Here is a 14,688-nt window from a genome sequence, read left to right as displayed (position 1 = left end):
AGAGGACACATTTCACTGTTGTCTGCTGTGTTGTGTCAACAATGCCAACTGATCTCTAAATTTGAATTATAACATGGATGCAAATAGTAGTATATGAATATTAAGCAGGGGTGGCATGGTGGTGCAGTGGTTCGCACTGTTGCCTCACACCTCTGGGTCCCGGGTTTGAGTCTCCGCCTGGGTTACATGTGTGTGGAATTTGCAGGTTCTCCCCATGTCCTCATGGGGTTTCCTCCGGGTACTCCAGTTCCCCCCCCCCCCCCCCCCCCCCACAGTCCAAAAACATGCTGAGGCTAATTGGAGTTGCTAAATTGCCCGTAGGTGTGAATGTGTGAGTCAATGGTGTGTGAGTGTGCCCTGCGATGGGCTGGCCCCCTATCCTGGGTTGTTCCCTGCCTCGTGCCCATTGCTTCCAGAATAGGTTCCGGACCCCCCACAACCCGTAAGGATAAGCGGTTTGGAAAATGGATGGATGGATGGATGGATGTTAGGGTTTAAATCGTAAGGTCTCTTTAAGAATATTACATAGACAGCTAGTGTGCGTGAGGCATGTTGGGAAGCTTATACTGTGGTTCAGTTGATGTTAAATTATGATTGGTTGTTTTAGTTTGATGTCTGTCTGTTGGCCATATGACTGTTAAACTGGAACGGGGGAAGAAGGAAGTGGGAGATGGAAGCTTGAGAAAAACAAAAAGAGATCGCTTTAGGTGGAGTTCTCATTGTCCGCAAACTAAGGCACGTTGTAACTGGGAGCTTCCGAGTGAGTGCGTGAGCTCATTCCGGATCGGATCTGTATGGTATCGCACCATCCCAAATCTACGCAATTTGCCTGTTACCAACGTGGAAGAGGAGGATTGTGACCAACACGACCACATCACGACGAGGACATCGCGGAATTAAATCGGTTGGTGACGTGGTATAAGGTAATTTTATTTATTTAATTTTATAGTGCTCGTGAGAGCGAGGCGGCCAGTGTGTTTTAGTTTTGAGGCCTCAACGTACGCAACCCACGATTCAGGCCTGCAACGGGGTGGGAATTTTGAGACTGAATTCAGAAATATTGCGTATTAAGTGTTCGATCCATGGAATTTAAATAAGAGTTCTGAAACGTTTGGTTGATTTAATTTGGTGCAGCCGGAGCTATTAAGTTTCATGATTAATGTGTTTAATACTAATTTTGTATGCTAGGAAAGTGGTTTGTACTGAAGACATTTAAGTTTGACATTAGTGCTTCTGGTATGTTAAGTCCTGTGCGAATCCTGGCTGGGGAATCCACCATTTAAAAGGATCCACCATTTATTTTTAAAAGTAAAAATACGTTTCTTTTCCCCTAACTGTGGTATTTCCTTTTATATTTGGAACACCTAACAGGTGTATTGGGGTTTCCTTGTGTTAATTTTGTGTTGGGGAAGGTTTTACTGGAGGGTAATTCTGGGTGTTTATATTATAGAAGGGAACTTGACAAAGAAACAAAGCGGTAATAACATATCCTGTATTTTGGTCAGTTATATACATACAGATTATGAACGCAGTGCTCTGCCCAGGTAAACTCGGGTTTAGTTAGACCGGGGAGGTTAGGGAGCGCTACAAGAGTTTCTGAAAATCTTCACCCTGGACGGGGTTTTACAAAAGCTCCATTTTCAGTGACGTAAAACACCGGTTGCGTGTGGACAAAAGGCCAAAATGCATAGGTAAAGTAACATTTATAAAAATGCCCGTGTGCTTGTAGACAAGACGTAAAACTGGTCATAAAAAGCCATTACCGTTTCACTATACTGCTGGTATTTGTGTCTTGCCTTCTCCTGATCTGCTGGAATACAGTATCACTGCTGCATGTATGCATTAACCATGATCAACTGCATCCATGGACAAATGTAGTATGAACACAGTTTTCTATGTGCACGACCTTCTGCAGTATGAATGCACATGTGGAAAAAGTTAAGTATGAACTAGGCTTTAGGGCTTTAGGGAAACGGCTTACAGTGATCACGTCTGTCTGGGTGAAATTGACTATAAGCGGATGATCATGATAACCCATTTTTTCTCTTCCTTATGCCTCAGGTAGATTACCATCTAACTGACGTGTATATTTCTTCCTTGAATATAAGGTAATAAAACGGACAGCATTTATTTACTTAATTTTGACTTCAAAATACAGTACAACCTTGTCAAACGCTTTTGAAATTACAGTACTGTACAAATAAAATTACTGAACGGTGTATAATTCAAATACGTTATAATACAGTACTGTACATGAAAAATAGCTTATTGTAGTTTCGGTGCCGCATCTCTGTGGCTCTTTTTTAGCAGTTTATCATTTGTCATTGAGAGAAAATGACTTTCTTTTTCCGTCATGCTTTATGTGCACACAGCATTAGGCTCATGTAGCTAGACAGAAGCTGAAGGACTACAGCAAGGTAAAGTATGGCCATCAAAGAAAAGTAAAAAAAAAACATAGTTTTAATTTTTTCCATATGTTGTCATGCTTAGATATTGTAAGCAGACTACTTGAGTACTAAAAATGATTTATTTAAACAGTATTTGTACAAAAATGATTCTGTCTCAAGCTTTTTGTTACATACAAGTGGTTGATCATTATAACCACGATCACTATAAGCAGTTTCCACTGTTACTTATTTTTCACCTGTGAATTATCACCAGTGTCCTCTGGAAACACTTCCACTGTGTTGTTGCTATTTGCAGCGTGTTTCCGAAGTTGCAGTTTTCTGTATTTGCGGCGTGTCTGTGAATGTGCAGTACGCGTGTAAGATGTTGTTTGCCTCTGTTTTCTGAATTTGTGGAGTGTCTATGAATTTACAGTGTGCTTGCAAATGCGTTATGAACTTCAAGAATGTGCTTTGTTGCTTAGTAATATGTTTTTCTATTAGACGTGTGTTTTTTATGTTGAACTTCATTGGGCTTTCTCGACCACCGTACTTCAATGAATATCTGGAAGGATGGTTTGGAAAGAATAGCTTTCTGGAAATAAACCCAAGTTTTTAACTGTTATTGGTTATTCTGTGCAATCTATAAATTCTCCAAAATGAACACCATGTGTTCAAACACAGTTGATCATAACAGTATTTTATTCAGTAATTGACTTGTTAGTTGCATCAAATGACTAGAGACAGGTTTTACAGCCATGGCCAAAAGGTTTGAGAATGACACACATATTAATTTTCACAAAGTCTGCTACCTCAGTGTTTATGATGCCAACTGGCATATACTCCCGAATTCTATGAAGACTGATCAGATGAATTGCAATTAATTGGGAAGTCCCACTTTGCCATGATCGCTCTGTAATGCTGATTGAGTTAGAATAGCAGAATGAATGTTTTAAAAGGAGGGTGGTGCTTGAAGTCATTGCTCTTCCTCTGTTAACCATGGTTACCTGTAAGGAAACATGTGCAGTTATCATTGCTTTGCACAATAAAGGCTTCACAGGCAAGGATATTGCTGCTAGTTAGATGGCACCTAAATCAAGCATTTATCAGATCTTCAAGAGCTTCAAGGAGAGAAGTTCAGTTGTTGTGAAGAAGGCTTCAGGGCGCCCAAAAAAAATCCACAAGCACCAGGACTATCTCCTAAATTTGATTCAACTGCTGGATCGGTGTATCACCAGTGCAGAGCTCAGCAATGGCAGCAGGTTGGTGTGAGTGCATCTGCATGCACAGTGAGGCAAAGGCTTCTGGAGGATGGTCTGGTGTCATGAAGGGCAGCAGAGAAGCCATTTCAAAACAAAACATCAGGGACAGACTGATATTCTGCAAAAGGTACAGGGTTTGGACTGCTGAGGACTGGGGTAAAGTCATTTTCTCTGATGAATCCCCTTTCTGATTGTTTTGGGGCATCCGGCAAAAAGATTGTCCAGAGAAGAAAAGGTTAGCGCTACCATCAGTCCCATGTCATGCCAACAGTAAAGCATCCTGAGACCATTCATGTGTGGGGTTGCTTCTCAGCCAAGACATATTCAATGTCTTTAAACATCAGAATAACATCTCGTTCCCAGGTTAATAGAAATGCATAACACAAGGTTTATTTTACATAACATACATACTTTCTTTCTATGGTCCATTCTACGCTATCTGTCATATATCCTAAAAAAAACCATGGTATAATTTACCAATTCTTGTTTCGAATACGTTCTACATTCTGCCATTGGTAACAGACATTGACTATCTGATTTTACAGGTAAACCTCACACACTGTAAGTTTATCAGAATTAATTCAACACTATTCTTCAAAGAATGCTGAGGAATAATAATTCTACAGACTTACAACTTCAAATATCTCATTAACATATCAACCACTGCGTTTCCATATAAACTCACAAGGCATCAATAGTTTTAGTTGGTGGGCGAAAATGTGTGTACTGAGCTAACCAGTAAACATGAACAATAGCTCATACAACACAATTAATGTACATGCATGGATGGGAGAACACGTATGCGTAGAGTTAACTAGCTCTTACAGCAAAACATTTCACCATGAGACATTTCTGGTAGATCAGCGCAACTAAGCTGCGATATTGGTTATAAAACTCCATGGTTGCATTGTTGTCTGTATGGGCATATGAAATTCATGTAATGATATGTACGTACAGTAAGCATATACCGATGTCCTCTGGCCAGGGTTGCATCCAGACAAGTGCAAAGGCATTAACTACATTAATTTTGTTTTTTTCGAAGTAAACATTAGTAATAATAGCATTATTTGTGAGACATTTCTGTTTGCTTAATATTCATCTATCCATTTTCCAAACCGCTTATCCTTACGGGTTGTGGGGGGTCCAGAGCCTATTCTGGAAGCAATGGGCACGAGGCAGGGAACAACCCAGGATGGGGGGCCAGCCCATCGCAGGGCACACTCACACACCATTGACTCACACATTCACACCTACGGGCAATTTAGCAAGTCCAATTAGCCTCTGCATGTTTTTGGACTGTGGGGGGGAAACTGGAGTACCCGGAGGAAACCCCACGACGACGTGTGGAGAACCTGCAAACTTCACACACATGTGACCCAGGCAGAGATTTGAACCCGGGTCCCAGAGGTGTGAGGCAACAGTGCGACCCATTGCACCACCATGCCGCCCCTGCTTAATATTCATATACTACTATTTGCATCCATGTTATAATTCAAATTTAGAGATCAGTTGGCATTGTTGACACACCACAGCAGACAACAATGAAATGTGTCCTCTGCATTTAACCCATATGTGACATAGCAGTCGGAATATAATTCAGCAACCAGGGAGCTGGTCGGGCAGTCGAATCAGCAATCCTTGAATTATAAGTGCGCTTCCCCAAGCATTAAGCCACCACTGAATTATATGATTATTCATTATCATATAATTCATACTGCGATGGGCTGGCCCCCCATCCTGGGTTGTTCCCTGCCTCGTGCCCATTGCTTCCGGGATAGGCTCCGGACCCCCCGCGACCCAATAGGATAAGCGGTTTGGAAAATGGATGGATGGATATAATTCATAACAAGGCAGTTGTCACAACATGCAAGGCTAATGACTTGAGGACAGATAGTCAGTGAAACAAATAGAGTTTTATTGAACGTAAACAAACAATGATTGGAAATCAACTAGATCACAAGAGATCAAAACAAGAGAGTTAGATCAGGCACAGGCTGACAGGAGAAGCAATGTTAATGACTGGACTGGTGAGCACAGCACTGGGAAGCACATATATACAAGACTAATGAAGGATCTAATGAGAGGCAGCTGGGAATGATTAACATGCAGGTTAGAAATGGATGGTAAGACCAACAAGTAGCGGGTATGGTTTGTTAGGGTCACACTAGGTGACAAGAGGGTCACAGGGATATGGCAGGCAAAACGTGACAATGGTACAAAATATATAAACATTTATAATTACATTTTTGCATATTAGTTAATTATATAAGCAGAGTGCTGAAGGCTGTTGTTTTGGAATTTAATTAGGTGCTGAAAAGGACTCTTGACATGACAAAACATGTTTGTGGAGATAAGCTGATAGATTGACAAGTAGCTGGCAGATAATTAAAACTAAGAAAAAAAGATAAGTATTGAGAGATAGAAAAAGTGTCCATGTTTTGTGTAAGAGTTTGATGTGTGACAGGTATGGCATTTCCTTTTTAATTTAACAATCAATTAAATATCCTGTCTGAGCAGAATATCCACAAAGGTTACTTCTAAGTTTGTATAAAACTTTCCCTGGGAAAAAACTTTTAGGCACATATAGGTAAGAACCATTCATACTTCACTAGTCTGTCATTTCCAGTGAATGAACTGTAATATTTTCAGACAAAGATAGACAAGAATAGATTGTGAATTAGAAATGTTATTTATGTTTGTCTGTGAATGCATACAATGCTACACAGATCAGATACAATGGTATCTGCTTTAATAACATTCAATATGAATGCAGGGGGTGAAAAAGTGTACCAGCTGTCTGATCTAGAAGATCCATAAATTACCCAGCTGTTTTTCCACTTCCGTCTAATTTCATGTCTCTCCTTGCCTCAGCGAGTTTCCTGTATACTGAATGGGCTCAATGTCAGTCCTGGCCGATGAATCAGTGCGCTATTGTAGTTCAGTTTATATATATTAACATTATAAAGAGCAGTGTAAATTAACAAGTTTTCTAGCTAGGCTGTGCATACTTGGCTAAGGTGGTGCTCAATTATTTTGATGCATGTGGCTGTTTTTCGTCACCAGCCAGCATGTGACAAGGACATTTCACAATTCAAAGGGAATGATGCTTAAGGGGAAGATGTGCAGTAGCTGCAAAACTCTTTTTCTTTAACAGGAACCTGCCAATAAACTTTACAAAAAGAAAATGCTGATAACGCTGGGTTTTTCTGACCATTCGTGCAATTTATCAATGCAGGACATCAGATAAGCACCATGAAGCGATAATGTTTCCTAAATCCGTATACACTTGCAATATGTCATCTTTTCCGGAGACAAGCACTATTGGAGCAGATAATTTAATCCAAGATATTTCTGGAACTACCAGGCTCTCCCTAAGGAAGCATTCGGAAGGTGTGTATTTAGATGTATGACATTATCAACAATGTTTGCATGGACATGGCTCCTCTGAAGAGAAATCAGCAGTCCTTAGACACTGTGGTTAGGCCACAGTCAGATGACAAATAACATTTTTAATTTTTCAAAACAACCTACATATCTTTTGAAATTGAACGGAAAATACAGACTGTCTGGTTTAATTCATAGTTACCTGGTTTAAAGGGAGTTTAAAACATCTCCTCCATGCTTCTCTGAAATGTGGCTGGGAAATTAAAATGTTTTCTTAGACTTATATTTTATAGGACAGTGTGATAAGTCAGGGACATGGCAGTGTCTGGAGGGAAAAATGAATGTGGGTCTGATGCTGAATCACTCAGCCAGTCCTTTGTTTATAACTGCATATATAAAGTGATATGTTCAGGTCTTTCTTCACTTCCAGTAAACCAAACTCTGATGTTTCTCTGATTCCCAGTGCAGTTTATATTCTTTCCCGATGCACACATCCAAATTAAAATTTTCTATCTCTTTAGAGAGGTGTTTTTCATTGCTGTGTCTCCATCACTGAGTTGTGTTGATGCCTATTCTTAGTGAACCCAGAAAAGGGAAATTTGCTCCCCAAAAAAGCCTATTCCACACTTCAAGAATACATCATTGCGATTCTGAATCCAGTTCTGATTGTTTACCAAGTGAACAGGATTCTTAAGATAGTCAAGAAAAAAAAAACACTTTGGATAAAGCGGCTGATACCAATATATTGATTATAATAGGAATATATTTGACAGGGACTAATTAATTAGTAATAGGGAGCACAAATATTATACTAATATTAAGGTTTCATTTTGAAAGTTTAGGAAATAAGTGAATCTTGCAATATTCAAAAATATATGGTGTAACTGTCCCAATGACAGTTTATTCTAAAAGCTGATTTTAGTTATAAATTGAGTTTACCTAAGTTCATTGTGATCTTTAAAATTGATTTAAATATCTTAATAAAAATATTAAAAGGGTTAATGCTGATAAAATGCAAAACAAAATGTTTATTGAATAATTTACAAACTTAAGTAAATTTGCCCAACATGAAGTGTAACGGGTCACATGACTAGAGTTAGGCACGGTTTGGTGCTGTTGCACTGTGGAAAAAGGCTAACTTTGTTGTGGAAGTTATGCCGCACTGAAAGGAATCTGATTCTGCATGTGGTCCAAGAGGCGCACACGGTAATTGGTAACCTTTGTTGTGTTGTTTGTGATATAATTAGTATGCATTTACATGTACGATGGAACCTTGTTGTTATAATGAAAGTATTTATGAGTGAAGTGAAGCTAGAAGAGTTCAATGCTAAGGCAGAAAACACAACACTTAATATGGTTCTCAACAGAGAGTATGCCCAGTCAATATTTGGGCATATTGACTGGGCATACTCCAGTCCACAGATCTACAGGTCTGATCTACATCGCTCAAGCTGTTTTTCAGAGCAGCAAAGCATTGCAGCAAACAGAGCAGAGTGTGCTGCACAGTTGGCTGCATAACAAGCTGAAATGGAGATGGAGGAAGCTGTTGCTACACGGAGGCAAAAACTGAAGAGACTGGAAGATCAGAGAGATCTTCATCTAATAGCTGCAAAGCTCAAAGCTTACTCTGAAGCAGACTCCGCTGAAGCCAGTGATGAACATAGAATAGCACTTGAGGTAGTTAACTTCCCTCCGTCAGCATGTAAAGAAAGTAAAGGTGAGCAAACAATACTAACAATGTAGGATCTTTAATACAAGCCCTGCATAACACAATGGTACTTACCAGACTTCCTTCACCTGACCCCCAGTCTTCTCAGGTCACCCCCTTAAATTCTTAGAGTGGAGTACAAGTTTCGAGGCATTGATTGGACAGCGGTTCACAAATTCAGCTGACAGGTTATTCTACCTACAGAGATACATCACTGGCTAAGGACAATCTGTACTGGAAGGATGCTTCTATCGAAATGATGATGAAGCCTATGAACAAGCTTGGAAGATTTTAAATGCTCGGTATCCTCACCCCTTTGTAATTCAGCATGCATTTAGAGAAAGGCTGAACAACTGGCCGAAAAATGGCTCAAGGGACTCAGTTAAACTGAGACAAAAAATCTGTTTTTATGACAGTTCTGAGGGCGGCATGGTGGTGCAGTGGTTAGCCTTGCATTAGCACTGTTGCCTCACACCTCTGGGACACAGGTTCGAGTCTCCGGTGGAGTTACATGTGTGTGGAGTTTGCATGTTCTCCCCATGTCGTCATGGGGTTTCCTCCGGGTTCTCCGATTTCCCCCCACAGTCCAAAAACATGCTGAGGCTAATTGGATTTGTAATTGAAATTGCCCGTAGGAGTGCATGTGTGAGTGACTGGTGTGTGAGTGTGCCCTGTGATGAGCTGGCCCCCCATCCTGGGTTGTTCCCTGCCTCATGCCCATTGCTTCCGGGATAGGCTCTGGACCTCACGCAACCCAGTAGGATAAGCGGTTTGGAAAATGGATGGATGGATGGATGACAGTTCTGCTCCCCCGTAAGATAGGAAGCCACAGTTTAGCATGCTATAGTAGCATATTACCTACTTTCTATCAGCCTTTTCTATCACCCTATGGCCCCACATTAGGGTTAGGGTTAGCAAACTGAGGCTAGGTTTAGGGTGAGAAAACCTGTGGCATTTTCAGACATCAAAATGTGTTTTTATGACAATTCTACTCCATTATAGGTTAGAAAACCAGAAAATAAGCATACTTTAGTACCATATTTTCTACTGTCCAACAACCTGATGTATCACCCTGAGGCCCCAAATTAGGGTTAGACAGCGAAGGCTAGGGTTATGGTTAGAAAAAATGTGTCATTTTCAAGCATGAACTTGGGTTTTTATGACTGGTCTTGTCCCCCATAGGATAGGAAACCACGGATTAGCATACTTTAGTAGCATATTTCCTACTTTCCAACAGCCGGTTGTTTTACCCTAAGGCCACAAATTAGGGTTAGGGTTAGCGAACTGAGGCTAGGGTTAGGGTTAGAAAAACTATGGCATTTTCAGATATCAAAATGTTTTTTTATAACAATTATACTCCCCTATAGGATAGGAAACCAGAAATAAGCATACTTTAGCAGCATACTGTATTTTCTACTGTCAAACAACCTGATGTATCACCCTAAGGCCCCAAATTAGGGTTAGCGAACTGAGGCTAGGGTTATGGTTAGAAAAATTTTTTTATTTTCAGGCATCAACTTGGGTTTTTATGAATAGTAGCATATTTCCTACTTTCCATAAACCTGATGTATCAACCTAAGCCTCCAAATTAGGGTTAGCTAACTGAGGCTAGGGTTATGGTTAGAAAAAATATGCCATTTTCAGGCATGAACTTGGGTTTTTATGACTGGTCTTGTCTCCCATAGGATAGGAAACCACAGATTAGCATACTTTAGTAGCATATTTCCTACTTTCCAACAGCCTGTTGCTTCACCTTAATGCCCTAAATTAGGGTTAGCAAACTGAGGCTAGGGTTAGGGTTAGAAAAACTATGGCATTTTCAGACATAAAAATGTGTGTGTGACGACAATTCTACTCCCCCATAGGGTAGGAAACCAGAAATAAACATACTTTAGTAGCATATCCAACAACCTGATGTATCACCCTAAGGCTCCAAATTAGGGTTAGCAAAGTATGTAAAACAAAATGTGAAACTGTTTAAAAACTGTGGTGAAATAATGTTTATTGAATGATTTATAACTTTAAGTAAATTTGCCCAAACCGAAGCGTAATTGGTCACATGACTAGAGTTAGGCACTGTGACTAGAGTTGACGCTTTTGCACTGTGGGAAAAGGCCAACATTGTTATAGAAGTTATGCCGCACTGAAAGGAATCTGATTCTGCATGTGCTCAAAGAGGTGCAAACGGTAATTGTTAACCTTTGTTGAGTTGTATGTGATGTAATTAGTATGCATTTACATGTACCATGGAACCTTGTTTTTGGCTAATTGTGAGTATGATGTACTTTGGACAAATATGTGTGTTTGTGATGGGGAGTGCTAAGGAAGAGACTTAATTGGGCTGAGTAATTGATATAAATATGTGTCTTAATTTTGTTATAGCTTTCCTGGTGTCTGCTGAAGAGAGAGGGAGAGTGAGATGCAAATAAACCTTCAAATGACATCCCTATGGAGTGTGGCCATTGCTTAATTGGACTCGTGTAGCTACATATGCTTTTAAGTTTCCAAAGCCTCTATTTCTGCACAAATAAGTACAGCAGGGGTCCAAAGGTCACCAGATTAGAAACGTCCATGGCTTTTTTTTGTCTTGAGAACTGTTTTAGAAAGAATACAGAAAGAACAAGTGACAATATAATGGCCAAATCACCATGCAATTACTTTCATAAATCTTTGATGAATATGGTAAAGAAAGAAATGTGGGCGTCGAATGAGAAAGGAAAAAAAATAGATGAAGGTGCAATTAATGAATTCAAATAACTGAATATATTTAATAATCAAACTGTAAAAATACATTTGAAGGGGTCACTTTGAGTATTCCATATGCAAGACAAATCTTTACAGTCATACTTTGTTCCTTGGTAATTTCTTGTCATTTTTAAATAGCCCTTCTCTGTTGAATCAGAGCTTTTGCTAAGATTACATTTTGACTATTCTAGTCACATGCTTCTGCTGCGGCAAATACTATCATGTCTGTCAGGCAGCTGTCTGTTTAAATGCATTCTGTTGATTACCTTTGAGAGCTGAAATAAGGCATCTGCACAAATACCATGGTTTGCATTACAGAAAGCTGCATTACTAAGTAGTGTTAGTTTATTTACATAATTTTATGGTTCTCTAACTCTTACAGTGTTTTTAGTTACTAAATTTACTTACCTTTCAGACTTTTGCTCTTTTTGTGCAGAGATGCTTAATATCAGTCCACTGGTAAAGCAGAAATACCTGTCAATGGTTTTGCTATAATGGCCACTTGTCAGTCGGATTACTGTTCAGTTCATTATATCAGAATTAGGCCGATTTTATCTGACAGAGTGTTAGTGCCTTACCTCTTGTAGTAATGAAGCTGATCTTGTCCTCGAGAAATTATGCATCTTTTTCTGTCTCTAAAACAAAATATTTGAGATATATATATATATATATATATATTAAATGTCTATTTTGTTCAACTGACTTCAACTAGTTGTTAGCAGCAGCAAAGCTAACAGGAGGAGAAGAGAAGGGGCTGGAAGCATCATTAGCAGGGTTTCTGAGGAAGACGGGAGATTGGGTACAACTTCTTCTCAACATAACAGGCCATCAAAAACAGGAGAAAATGTAATGAAATGGAGGGGCACAGAAATGGAGGACCACAGTGGAGGACTTCTGCTTGTGGAATAATTATATATATATATATAATAATTCCCCACTCGCCCTCCTGTGGGCGGTCTTTTGTCCTTCAAGCTCGGGTCCTCTACCAGAGGCCTGGGAGCTTGAGGGTCCTGCGCAGTATCTTAGCTGTTCCTAGGATTGCGCTCTTCTGGACAGAGATCTCAGATGTCATTCCTGGAATCTGTTGGAGCCACTCTCCCAGTTTGGGCGTTACTGCCCCGAGTGTTCCAATTACTACTGGGACCACTGTTACCTTCACCTTCCACATCTTTTCTAGCTCTTCTCTCAGTCCTTGGTATTTCTCGAGCTTCTCATGTTCCTTCTTCCTGATGTTACCATCGCTTGGGATTGCTACGTCTATCACTACGGCCTTCTTCCTCTGCTTGTCCACCACTACTATGTCCGGTTGGTTAGCCATTACCAGTTTGTCAGTCTGTATCTGGAAGTCCCACAGGATCTTAGCCTTATCATTCTCAGCCACCTTTGGAGGTGTCTCCCATCTTGACCCTGGGACTTCCAGCCCATACTCCCCGCAGATGTTCCTGTACACTATGCCAGCCACTTGGTTATGGCGTTCCATGTACGCCTTGCCTGCTAGCATCTTGCACCCTGCTGTTATGTGCTGGATCGTCTCGGGGGCATCTTTGCACAGCCTGCACCTGGGGTCCTGCCTGGTGTGGTAGACCCCAGCCTCTATTGATCTTGTACTTAGAGCTTGTTCCTGTGCTGCCATGATTAATGCCTCTGTGCTGTCTTTCAGTCCAGCTTTGTCCAGCCACTGGTAGGATTTTTCAATGTCAGCCACTTCCTCTATCTGCCGGTGGTACATGCCGTGCAGGGGTTTATCTTTCCATGATGGTTCCTGTTCTTGCTCCTCTTCCTTCTTGGGTTTCTGTTGCCTGAGGTATTCACTGAGCACGTCATCAGTCGGGGCCATCTTCCTGATGTAATCATGGATCTTCGATGTTTCATCCTGGATAGTGGCTTTGACGCTCACTAGTCCTCTGCCTCCTTCTTTCCGCTTAGTGTATAGTCTCAGTGTGCTGGATTTGGGGTGAAACCCGCCATGCATTGTGAGGAGCTTCCTTGTCTTGATGTCAGTGGCTTCCATCTCCTCCTTTGGCCAGCTTATAAGCATAATATATATATATATTAGGGTGGCACTTCATAATCATAAATTACTCTCACCATCCAAAGTATTCCATAATTGTGTAATGTTTCACCCATCTACATTTTAGTTTATATCACAAGATGGATGATGTTATACACAGTTTCAAGTTTTCTTTTCGATAAAAAGGGCTTGATTTTTGGCAACCATCTAATTCGAGGGCAGGATCCATTTTTCACACCCAGATTTGATATAACTGATTTCTCAAGATGTGCAAGAGAAGACAAGTCAATAGAGGGGGAACTAATAGTGCTACTGGATTTAAATAACATAACCTCTGCATTTTTCTCATTAAAACTCCGCCATCCAACACCTAATTTCAGCAAGGCAGTCAATAAGAGGCTGGACAGAGCTTGAGTCTCTGTACTTCAATGGAAAATAAACTTGGCATGTAGATGTAGCTGACGATGATCAGAAACAACCTGCAAGAGAAACTGCAGGTCATCTTCATCCTTAGTGTGTGTCTTGTTGTATCCCTGGATCAGTGCCACTCCCCTCTCTGAAGTATCATTGACAACTTTGAGTGTCGATAGGCGACGTTTTGCACAAATGTATCCTTCCTGTGATGCCCAGGTATCTGGATCAGTGGTCAGGAAGTCAGTTGGCAACTTGAGGCAATGAAACAGATTTATGGAGTTGCTGGTCACAAACTGATCTAGAATGAACTTAAAACTTAAACAATAAACAGACTATCAATGCATGCAGATTACAGGTCAGTATGTCATGGAAAGTGAAAATTAATGTAATGTAAAAATTTGAAATATTGAAAATCTAACATTTTAAATTTAGTATTTACAGTTAAGACTGATGAAAACTAGGAGACTAGGAAGTTCCTCTCTCCATTCTCCAGCTTATTTAACTTGGTTTTTTGTGTCTTAGCCCATAGCCCTGTAGTAAAACAGGCTACTTACTTGCTGCAATAATGCAATATGAACACATGAAAACAAAGCATTTAATTCATTGCAATACATATAATTTATTGCAATGCATATATTACCTTATTTTGATTGAAGTTGAATAAACAGCAGATTGATTATCTCTAACATTACTGTGATTGACACTACACTGCAAACTGAATAACTGGTGAAAAATAGCATGCACCATCAGAAAACAAGATGGCTGACTGTTTGTCTTATA

At 40.2% G+C, this 14,688-nt stretch overlaps 1 long non-coding RNA gene across 1 annotated transcript in view; it reads left to right on the top strand.

Annotated features, from left to right (window-relative positions):
• The first annotated feature begins 546 nt into the window (after positions 1 to 546).
• LOC125747076 (uncharacterized) overlaps positions 547 to 14,688 on the top strand; it is a 49,339-nt gene continuing 35,197 nt past the window's right edge. Inside the window, exon 1 of the long non-coding RNA XR_007399168.1 lies at positions 547 to 923. This is a non-coding gene — a long non-coding RNA (uncharacterized LOC125747076). The remainder of the gene's footprint in view (positions 924 to 14,688) is intronic.

Source organism: Brienomyrus brachyistius, chromosome 8, assembly GCF_023856365.1.
Source record: "Brienomyrus brachyistius isolate T26 chromosome 8, BBRACH_0.4, whole genome shotgun sequence".
NCBI lineage: Eukaryota > Metazoa > Chordata > Actinopteri > Osteoglossiformes > Mormyridae > Brienomyrus > Brienomyrus brachyistius.
This window is presented reverse-complemented; position numbering and strand designations above follow the sequence as displayed.